This window comes from Prionailurus viverrinus, chromosome D1 (assembly GCF_022837055.1).
Source record: "Prionailurus viverrinus isolate Anna chromosome D1, UM_Priviv_1.0, whole genome shotgun sequence".
NCBI classification, from domain to species: domain Eukaryota; kingdom Metazoa; phylum Chordata; class Mammalia; order Carnivora; family Felidae; genus Prionailurus; species Prionailurus viverrinus.
This window is the reverse complement of record NC_062570.1, coordinates 19,901,556-19,912,976: the sequence shown is the minus strand read 5'-3', so window position 1 is coordinate 19,912,976 and position 11,421 is coordinate 19,901,556. Positions and strand designations below refer to the sequence as shown.

The 11,421-nt window shown below is 45.1% G+C and overlaps 1 non-coding gene across 1 annotated transcript; it reads right to left on the bottom strand.

The window, feature by feature from the left end:
* Nucleotides 1-10,478: 10,478 nt before the first annotated feature.
* Nucleotides 10,479-10,640, bottom strand: LOC125147317 (U1 spliceosomal RNA). The gene has a single exon (XR_007145145.1). It is a non-coding gene; the product is annotated as a U1 spliceosomal RNA (small nuclear RNA).
* Between the last annotated feature and the right edge of the window lie 781 nt (nucleotides 10,641-11,421).

Sequence of the window (11,421 nt, the reverse complement as noted above, 5' to 3'; positions counted from 1 at the left end):
CGCTAGTGGTCTTTCTCTGAAAAATGAGGATAATAATACATGCCTCAGGGCAGTGTGCGTGTGTGTGTGTGTGTGTGTGTGTGTGTGTTGGTGGCAATTCGATGCACTTCACAAAAAGTGCCTTTCGCGAGTGTGGCCTCGAGCAGGTCTCGCGTGGATCTTTGTCCCGGTTCTTGTCCCACTAGTAGCCGTGGAATTTCTCCGCCACCCCTTTCCCTGCAAACCCACAAGTTCGCACGAGCCCTACTTCTACTGGGATTGCAAACATTTTCCTTTTAATCCGAATCACAGTGCACATGTGGACCGAGCTTGTGTATGAGTTTTCCAAACATAGAAACATGGTACAGAAGGTCAGTTTCCTACCGTGGTCTGTGCGATGTTGTCACGTGCCAATGCTGGTAAGTGCTTTATGTTCTTTAGGTGCTCATTCATGTTTCAGTTTTCAAGTGCTAACGCTGTCCATCCAAAAGAACCAACTCAGAAAAACGTTTTTATGTCAGTGTAGGGCTGTGGGAGACTGGTTTGTGGACACTATGACATATTTACATTCGAGGAGGGCCACTGGGCTCATGGCCACCTTGGTTCTGGAGCTCTGGCCAACAGAACATGGATTCGTCAGCCAAACCTTGTAAACACACTCTCTCTTGTTCTTGTCTTGCTATACATCAGTTTCCTGCTTGTTTCTAGGGTCTGATTAAATTTTTTTTTTTTTTGCGTTTATTTATGATTGAAAGAGAGAGACGGGGCGTGAGCAGGGGAGGGGCAGAGAGAGAGGGAGACACAGAATCTGAAGCAGGCTCCAGGTGCTGAGCTGTCAGCACAGAGCCCGATGCTGGGCTCGAACCCACGGACCGTCAGATCAGAAGACCAAGATATTCTGTAGAACTTTCAGGCGCCTTTCCAGAGAAAAAAGTGGAAGCTTAGTGAGCCCCCCTCTCCTTGTTTCTTCAGGCTAAGCAGTAGTCCTTTTTCTGCTTCACCCATTAAGTAATGATTCCTTTTTCTTTCCATATCTCTTTTTGCCTTCTATTCCTTCCTTCCTTTTTTTAAAATTACGACTTTTAAATAAATTATGAGTTTTAAATAAAGTTTGAAAACACTGGACTAGGAGAATCTTTGCAGTTCTAACATTCTGTGGTTCGGATTACCCCTCATGTTAGTGTTGAGCAGTAGTAAAACCCTAAGAGATTTGACAGTCCGTAGAGTCCTGATAATTCAACAGAGCAGGAAACTTTCACCCCTTCCTTCAGACCCTATTTGCTACTGAGGTCCTCCAGGAAGAAGGATATAGATGGCTAGATGTTGGCATTATAACTTTTCTATTGTACTTCTTGTATATTACTTATTTCCCCTCCAATGTCATCTCCTCGAAAATAACCAGCTTCACCTGTAATTACATAGAGGAACTTAGTTTTTTTTTTTTTTTAAAGACTGAATGTAATGGTATCTTCATACACCAAGGGCAAGACAAGACCCCTAGACTAAGGGGTACCAGGAATCTGTTGCTGCTTCTGTCTTATATAGGCTTGTATTAGGGTCTGCTAAAACTTGGGACCCCTGTGTCTAGTCCAGATCATAATTTGATTATTTAAATCACAATGAGGACATCAAAATATAATGCCAAGAAATGCCTCTACATTCTGTGCACCATTCCTGCCCTCTTTCTGCAGGTGGATGTCTTTGATCACCCAAATGGCTCAGGGCCCCAGAATAGGTGCAATTTACTTGGTCTTTGAAGGCAGATGACAGATGAGATGGGTGTTATATTTGCAGCCACGTCCCTGCCATTATAACCAGGGTCCACCTGGAGGGAGGGAAGTGTCGTGACCCCTTTTATTGGGCTTCTCAGTGCAGAAATTGTAGGATAGTTGTGCTATTCAAACGTAAGTCTCTTACATAATTTGAAGCAGATTTTACAGGGACACCACATCCCAACCAGCTTTTTAAAAACGTCGTTTGGGCACGGAGACATTTTTCTTCCCGATTCTTTAACAAAAGCTCCAGAAAACACATTCGTGTAATTTCTGGGCAAAGATGCACTCTTCACAGGAAATTTGCAAACATGATATGTTCTTGTCCTTGTTGCAAAGCTACAGCTTCTCTTCTGGGAAGCATTCACAGATCTTTCTAGTACTGTACTTATGAACGATAGACAATCGTTAGAGTCTGTTAACCTGGACTAATTCCCATAAGAATGTACAACTGTCATACGATGATATCGGTGAGTCTTCAAGGCTTCCTTCTAGTTGGTTTTTCATGGTAATAGAGGGCGTGATTGCGTAGGGTGCTGGGTCTTAATTCAACACGACCGGTATCCCTAAAGAAGGTGAAATTTGGATGCAGACCTGTGGGTCCATGGAGGAAAGGCCATGTGAGGACACAGTAAGTAAGAAGACAGACATCTGCAAGCCAAGGAGGACGGCTCGGAAGCAACTAACCCCGATGACACTTCGATCTTCGATGCCTGGTCTCTAGCACTGCGAGAAGTCCATTGTGGTTGCTCAAGCCACCCAGTTTGTGGTCTTTTGTCATGGTGGCCCCGGCCGACTGAGACAGTCTCTAACATGTTCTTAGGCTGTTAGATTTTTTTTTTAATTATAAAAATAAAGCGATCACATGGTAAAGTGTTAAAGACTAGATTGAAACGAATTTACCGGGGGATTCATACCTATTCAACAAACTACAGATAAGAAAATGTGACTCATAGGGCTTGCCTGCATTGTAGTGATCAGAGGTGGCCCTGTGGCCGAGTAGAAAACACCCAGGTCTTGTAGACATGCAGATCCTGGTCAGAATCCTATATCCGCACTTACCACCCGGGTGGTTTTGGGTCAGATGTCTAAACCTTTCCGAATGTTATGCTTTTCGTTTGCGCGTCGGGGGAAAATAGTATCTGTGGGCAAAGGCTCCATGAAAATAAAGATTGTAAAGGTGAAACGTGTAACTCTCTTTCTGGCCATAGAACGCGCTTAACAATCATTGGACATAGCGGCCATGGCAAAGACAGCATCCTCAACTGATTCTGGCCAATACCTCCTCGCTAGGATATTCATGAAGCTCTTGGTCAGGGGAATGGCTGGGAAATGTCTTGTTTCGATTTTGGCCGAAGGTCTCTCACCCTTCCCCGCCTTTTTGTGATCATCCTCTGAATTTCCTCCGTGTGCCGCCCAACAGTACCCATCACACGTTTAGCATCATGTCTGGACACACCAATTGCAAAGGGTCTTGGTTATTTACCGTGGAACTGCTTCAAGTTCTCCACCTGGATTTGCATTTCTCTAGACGTTTCTGCCCTTCTCGTTGCATCCCAACCCTCTGAGGATGTGAAGTCGGGGGATTTTTAGATTGTTTGACATTTGGCAGGGGGAGAACAACTTCCCGGCTCAATTATTCGCGAGAGATTTTCATCCTACGACGAGAAACTCTTTGCCCCGCCTCTGCTGCCTATATATCCCTCTTAAATATCTGTCCCTCTGAAGCAGCTGGGCTTCAGAAATTTAATTTCTCATTAGTGTCTTGTGGTCTAACTATCTCATGGGCGCATATGTGCAGAGGACACGTGGACGTGAATTGTCTCTCCAGGAGTCAGGGTGGGTTTCTGCTGTCCCTTTCATGCTCGCTGCTAAAGACTCTAGTTACTTGCACACTTGCTTCTTCCCTGCTAATAAATCCCTTCTGTCCAAGGCAGAAATGTGCACAGCCTCAGATAAGGTAATCACTTTTCCAACCTCTCCTGCAGGTGTTAGTGGCCGGGTAACACAGTTCTGGGCAACAAATTATATAAGTGGAAATCTTTCCTATAAAGTATTTGCTTTCTATGGGGAAAAAGGATAGACATTATGCATCTCCTTCCCGACTTGAGAATTGCTAGCATGCCTGCAGCTGGTACATTCATCTTGCCGCCCAGAAGCACTGGGCACGAGAGAGAGAGAGAGAGAGAGAGAGAGAGAGAAGAGAGAGAGACAAGGGTCCCAGAGAATTTGACCCTGACATCACTAAGCTCCTGAACCAGTGCTGACAGCTACTCCCCTTCAGATTTTTGTTGTCAGGAAATTGAACCTATGCTTTTATTTCACCATTAAAATATGAGTTTCCTGTTATTTGCAGGTGAATACTTCCTGCACAAGATTCCTCCTCTCTTCTGGCCCCCCAAATGATTTACTAAATCATCAAGAATTTACAAGTTGGATGTAAATGGCATATATATATATATTATATACATTATTATAATTGTAATATATTATATATATAAAAAAATATATATATATGTGTTACCCAATTATGTTTCTTGGAATAGCATTATATTATGAAATGTGGGGGCACCTGGGTGGCTCTGTCAGTTAAGCATCAGACTCTTGGTTTCGGCTCAAGTCATGATCTCACGATTCATGAGTTCGAGCTCTGCACCTGCTCCGTGCTGGCAGTGCAGAGCCTGCTTGGGATTTTCTCTCTCCCTCTCTCTCTGCCCCTCTCCTGCTTGCGCACATGATCTCTCTCTCTCCCAAAATAAATAAACTTTAAAATATACATATTATGAAATGTTGATAGGTATTCCATGATGCAAGGGTTTGATAGCCGAGTAAGTCTGGAACACTGAGATCAACAAGGTTTAATGGGTTTTCTTGACAAAAAAGTCTTCTTTCTCTTCTTCTTTAAAATTAGCACCTCGGGGTGCCTTGGGGGGCTCAGTCCCTGTTGAGCATCTGACTTCATCTCAGGTCATGATGTCATAGTCTGTGAGCTGGAGCCCTGCGTCGGGCTCTGGGCTGACAGCTCAGGGCCTGGAGCCGGCTTCAGATTCTGTCTCCCTCTCTCTCTGCCCCTCTCCCACTCGTGCGCTGTCTTTCTCTCTCCCCCAAATAAACAAACATCAAAAAAATAAAATAAAATGAACACCTCAATGTTCTTTTTGAATCTGCAAAAGAAGCACATAGTTTAGAATATTTCCCGAATTCATTTGACCATACAGCCCACATGGGTTACCTATTGCTGGGCAACAAATCACCCACAACGTCACAGCTGCAACCTGTGAGCCTTTATCATCTCGCGCGTTCTGTGGGTCTGGGATCCGAGAGGGGCTTAGTCATGTTGTCCTGTCCCAGGGTCTCTCACGGGCTGCAAGCCTGGTGTCGGCCAGGACCACAGTCGTCCATGGCTAGGCTGATGGCTTGCTCGTGTGGCCGACGACAGGCCTGTGGACTCCCACAGCTCAGCCCGGTCACGTGATTGCTGGCAGGCGATGATTTTTTGCCACGTGGGCCTTTGCACAGGGCAGCTGGCTTCCCCCAGGGTGAGCGATGAGAAGAAGACAGAGGCCAAGATGGAAGAAGACACAGTGGTTTTTTTTTTTTTAAGTTACTTTTTATTGTGGGGAAAATATATAACATAAATGTACTGTTTTAACCATTTTATTTATTTAAAAAAATTTTTTTAACGTTTATTTATTTTTGAGACAGAGAGAGACCGAGCATGAACGGGGGAGGGGCAGAGAGAGAGGGAGACACAGAACCGGAAGCAGGCTCCAGGCTCTGAGCCATCAGCCCAGAGCCCGACGCGGGGCTCGAACTCACGGTCCGTGAGATCGTGACCTGAGCTGATGTCGGACGCTCAACCGACTGAGCCACCCAGGCGCCCCTGTTTTAACCATTTTAAATGTACAGTTCAGTGGCTTACAATTTTTTTTAAATGTTTATTTATTTTTGAGAGAGAGAGAGAGAGAGAGGCAAAGCATGAGCAGGGGAGGGGCAGAGAGAGGGAGACACAGAACAAGAAGCAGCCTCTAGGCTCCTAGCTGTCAGCACAGGGCCCCACATGGGGCTTGAACCGTGAGATCATGACCTGAGCTGAAGTTGGACGCTTAACCGACTGAGTCACCCGGGCCCCCCACCATATTCTACTTGATAGAGGCCAGTCAATAAGTCAAGCCTGCCCTCAGCGGGGAGGGGATTGCATAGGATGTGAATACCCAACGTAGCAATCATTGGGGTCATTCCAGAGACTGTCTACCACAAAAACACCTTTCTTTCATTACAGAACATCTACTAACACTTCAGGAGACAATACTGTTCTGTCACTCATAATTTGAGAAACCATGGAGCAGGGACACCCTAGGCAGCCCCAGAAGGACCATAGCATTAGCTTTTTGGTTTCCTCATTGCCCTCCCCAAATTAGCTAGCCAGGGTGACCGGAAATGGTGGGCAGTGGACAAAAACGATGACAGCTTTGTTGGAGGGACCAATGGCAAGCGACACATAAGAAGAGTATTGATTGGGAAAAAAAAAACAAACCCAAATCAACAAATATTCACCAAGGGCCAGCTAGCTGCCTAGCATTTTGCCAGGTGCCAGGCTTATTGGGGACACATTCATTCATCCATAAGCGAGTCTCAGTATGCCGAGAAGCCCAATAAGGCAGGTGAGGCCACACAGAGACGTCACCTTGCTAAAGTGGCCTGTGAAGACCGTTGTAACAGAAGGGCGTGGGGAAAATGTTAGGGGCAAGGAAAGTATCTCAGCGAGAGACACTTTTCCAACACCCCGGGGTAGGAAGTAATCTGTGTGCAGAAAAGAGCCTATTAACCTGGCTGAAGCGGGGAGCCTATAGAAGAATGGAGGCTGTGTGGAGGCCGTCAGAGAGGCTTGAAAGCCTCGCACACATTGATATTCTAAGCGGAGGGAGCCGGCTCAGTCCAAGGCTCCGGGGACCTGACCTCCCCAGGCACGAAGCAGGACATCTCCTTTGACTGTCAGAATAACAGATAACCTGGGCCACCTGTCCTGTTTCAAATGAATGCTTGAAACATTTCATTAGTTTCTATATTTAGCAAGGTGCTACAGGTCTGTAGTTAAAAATCAAATGATTCGAAAAAGCTTATGTCAAAAGACCAGCTCTGACTCGAAAGAAAGAAAGAAAGAAAGAAAGACCATCCGCTCCCCACAAGCAGCTCATTGTATTCGGTCAGCTGATCCTTAGGTTATTTCCATCCCTATTTCTAAGTAATATGCTTATACAGCTATTTCTTTTATATCGTAGCTATTTATTATTTACTTCTCTTAATTTTGACAGAATTCCCCTGGAAACCCCCTATAGTCAGTTTCATCCCTAAAAGACATTTTTGCTGGATATGGAACTCTGGGTTTACTAGTGCCTTCTGAAGTGTTTACGTAGTTTGGACTGCCTTATAGCCATCAGGGTAAACGCTGCACCTGCGTGGTTTGTTCATGTAGTTTTCTCTTTTCCAGAAATTTCTTCCACCTGTTCTTACAGGATGACTCCTTTTTTTAATTATCTTGAATGGGGATACTGGAGCCATTCTCTAAAGAATTTTAAGCACTGAAGTCTGGAAAATGTGAATGAGGTCTTTGAGCCACCTATGTGAGATGGTGATCATTAGAAAGGAGGACAGGTGGGGCGCCTGGGTGGCTCAGTCGGTTAAGCGTCTGACTTCGGCTCAGGTCATGATCTCACAGTTCACAAGTTCGAGCCCCGTGTTGGGTTCTGTGCCGACAGCTCAGAGCCTGGAGTCTGCTTTGGATTCTGCGTCTCTGTCTCTGCCCCTTCCCCGCTTGTGCTCTTTCTCTCTCTCAAAACCAAATAAACATTAAAAAAAAAATAAATAGAAAAGGGGAGAGGAGAAGGGAATGGTACTTGGGAAGTGGACAATGGGGAGAAGCCAAGGAAAATATTCAGGATTAGAACCTCAGAATCGGTGTAGAATCCTGGCAATAATCTGGGCAGAGATCAGTACACCGAATCTATTTTGTTCCCGTCTGGGCTCTTCTGTGAAATACTCTGGGGCTTGGTCTGTCCATCCACTTGACATCGTCAAGATTCAGTAGCATCACTTGGAGAATATGGGATTTGGGCCAGATGACAGGTGCCATCCCTCTTCCAAAACTTCCTGCAGTTCTAGAATTCCAACAGAGCCTTATATAACTCTAGGAGGGAAAGGTCATTTTCACATTATTGTAAATTAATTCAATGAGCTTTCTCAGAAACTGGCATATCCCGACACTGAAGAGAGAGGAGTTTTGATTAGAAAGCAGGAATAGAGTGTGTGATTTGGAAACATGGCGGGGGGTGGGGGTGGGGTAGGTGATAGGAGAGGTTAGACTGAGGATGAAGCCCCACAAGAGGGCGCTGGTGAGGTTCTGTTAGCTTCATCTGCTCCAAGAGAAGGTCAAGTAACGTGGGTAATGTCATCCAGCTAGCAGGGGAGGTAGTCTGAATTTTAACCCCAGTTTGCCAAATTCCAAAGGGTAGTAGAGAAGGGCTTTGGGGGAGTGAAAGTTAAGGCGGAAGGAGTCCCTTTGTCTCTTCTCCAAATTGGAGTAGGAGGAAGCACAGTGCCTTGTTTTTTTCCTTCGTGTGCACCCGGAGAGGGCCCTGGGTCCTTTCCTGGGCTCTGCTCTCCCGGCTTAGGACAAGGAGGTGATTACCCAAGATGCTCTCAGGACGACTTGGGACTTTTTCTGCAGGCAGTCATTTTCTGCTAAGACAAAGCATTTGAGGGAGAATAGCAGATGTACCCAGGTTTTCTGAAATGGGGGGTTTTAGGGAAAGCTGACCACATACGATGGTTAGGCGTCTCTTGCCCTAGGGTGATGCTTTGGTTCTTAGCGTGCATGGACAGTCAGCGGTGATATTACCTGAAACGGCAAAACGCTAAGTCCAGAGACCGAGTAAGTCCTCACCAGCCCCTCATTCAGACAAGCCTGCGACTGGATGGTCAAGGTCTACGAATATACTGACCACTGGGTTCACGCCTCACACCTGCATCAGGTGCTGGTTGGTGACAGAAGAGTGGTGGGGACCGTGGCCTTGGACACCCATCCCCAGCCGAATGGGAAGATCTTCTTTGCATCTGCCTGGAAAGAAACAGTTCACACCACTGGGTGGCAGTATAGCGTTCCTCTTTGTTTCTCCTAAGTAGCTGTATTTTCCGGGACCTAAGGAATTCTATTCCCTCTGATCAACCCAACTGCCCTTTCCTGCCTTCGTCCCCCTCTTGCCTTATATCCATGTCTCTATACATAATGAGCCTCAGCTGTGTGTGTGTGTGTGTGTGTGTGTGTGTGTGTGTGTGTGATAGTGCATCAGAATGATGAACGTTAGGATCCACCCTGTCCCGTCCCTCCCTGATTCACATTGTCTTTCTATATCTCTGCAAATGCTCCATTAGGTCTTTGTTTTATTAACAGAGGTTTATAATAATCAGAGAGAGAGAGAGACAGGACAAGCCTAAACATAATACCGTAGGGGAAATTCATTTCTAGGCTGAGATGTAAAATGCTTCTGGTCACAATATTTGTTGGGGGCAAATATTTAAAAGAGAAACTAAGATGTTATTTGGAAGATAAGCTCGCGATGCTTGCCAAGGGCCAGCAGGCAGAGGGAGCACAGGTGGAGCCTCAGGAAGTTATGTGTAGAGCTGCTCTGCCATCTGGTGGACAGAGATGCACCTGCAGTTTGTAATCTAGTCTCCGGTTCCCAGACTTTGAGATTTTTATGAGTTATGAAACAAGAAACAAAAAAATCAAGCAAAAAAAAAAAATCCCTACCCACAAAAATGCTGAATAAATAAAGCCAAGACATGGTTGCCAACTTTTTATTTTTCCAAGTAATATTTTAAAAAAATCTAGCATCTGTGGTTACTATCATCTTAGTTAAAATTTTTTTCTTAAAGTTTATTTATTTTGAGAGAGAGAGATGGCGGAGGGTGCGAGCAGGGGACAGGCAGAGAGAGATGGAGAGAGAGAATCCCAAGCAGGCTCCAGGCTATCAGCACAGAGACTGATGTAGGGCTCAAACCCACGAACTGCGACATCATGACCTGAGCCAAAAATCAAGAGCTGAATGCTCAACTGACTGAGCCACCCAGGTGCCCCAGTATCATCTTACTTTTAAAGAGGAATAACCCCCACCCTCCCCCCAAAAAGGTGTTTTCACCTTCTCAAAAACAAAAGACAGCCCTTTAATTAAATATTTAGATTAATGGAAAGATCATTACATTTTCTGGTTTTGTTTTATAATTCTGTTACAAAGGGGTGAAATTTTTATCAAGCTTCAGCACTGTCTAAGGATTGATGTTTGGGAATCATCAGTCCAAAACACTTCATACAATTACTTAAAATTTTTTTTTAACATTTATTCATTTTTAAGAGACAGAGACAGAGCACGAGTGGGGGAAGGCAGAGAGAGAGAGAGGGAGACATAGAATCCAAGGCAGGCTCCAGGCTCTGAGCTGTCAGCACAGAGCCCGACGTGGGGCTCGAACCCATGAACTGTGAGATCATGACCTGAGCTGAAGTCAGATGCTTAACCAACGGAGCCACCCAGGAGCCCCTCATATAATTACTTTAAATCATTTATAGTAAGTAAATAGGATTATCACGGAAATCTTTTCACATAGACACTTGGAGTTAACCACCATATTCATAATTGTCTTTAGTGGCTATTTTTTTTTTTTTTTCTTTTCAGGGGAAAGCGCAAATGCAGTCCCCACTGCCACAAATTACACGGTCAAGTTTCCCACATTTGGGGGAATCGCAGGGGTCAGCACATCCGCAGTGCAATGGATAAGCCTGGCCCTGGGAAAATCGCCTTCGTGATTAGGGTGTCTCCCCTGCCAGGTAAGTATTTTAGTGGCTATCTTTAACGAAACAAACAAAACAAAATTGTCCTCATTTCAGTTTCTGAGTCTTTGAGATTCCTTTGGGTTTCTTCCATTGGTTCTATCTTTTCATGGTTTAGGAATAAATTGCCTGAATCTGATAGTATCGCGGTTGCTTAGTGGTGGTAACATGTTGCTTCTCTGACGCACTTGTGTCTAAATTTTGATTGTGAAAATAATCTTTCAATACCTACCGTTATGTGTGTATTTATTTTATGAAGCTCATAATGTGCTGTTAGGCACAGCGCATGTTATAAAGCATCCACAGAACACAAAATGTTAAAAAAAAACCCCACGAAATAAAAAATTCAAGCAGAAGTTCCCATTCCACCTCCAAACCCTCCCATGCTCCCCAATCTCCATCCGCTCCGTGTATACTGTTCTCTCGTCACTCCTCTGCTCAAAACGCGTCCATAGCTTCCCTGTGTGGAGATCTGATTCTGCAACATGGCATTTCAAACCTTCTACAACCTTCTACTGAAATCAGTGAACTAAACAAGCATTTGTCCAGCCCTCTCAGGTCCAGTCCTGACCCACCAACCCTCTCCCCTCCCGTTGGGCACGTCTTCCTTCAAGATTCGTTTCAACTGCCCCCTCTGCTGGGAAGGGACTTCTGGAGCCCCAAAACACCTCTTGGGATCTCTCCTTTGACTTTGGATGGAGTTTTTGGCCAACACTGTTGCTTAAGGAAAAGCAGGCACAAGTAGAGAAGAAAAATGAAGCATAACAGTGGGAAAAGAGGCAATAA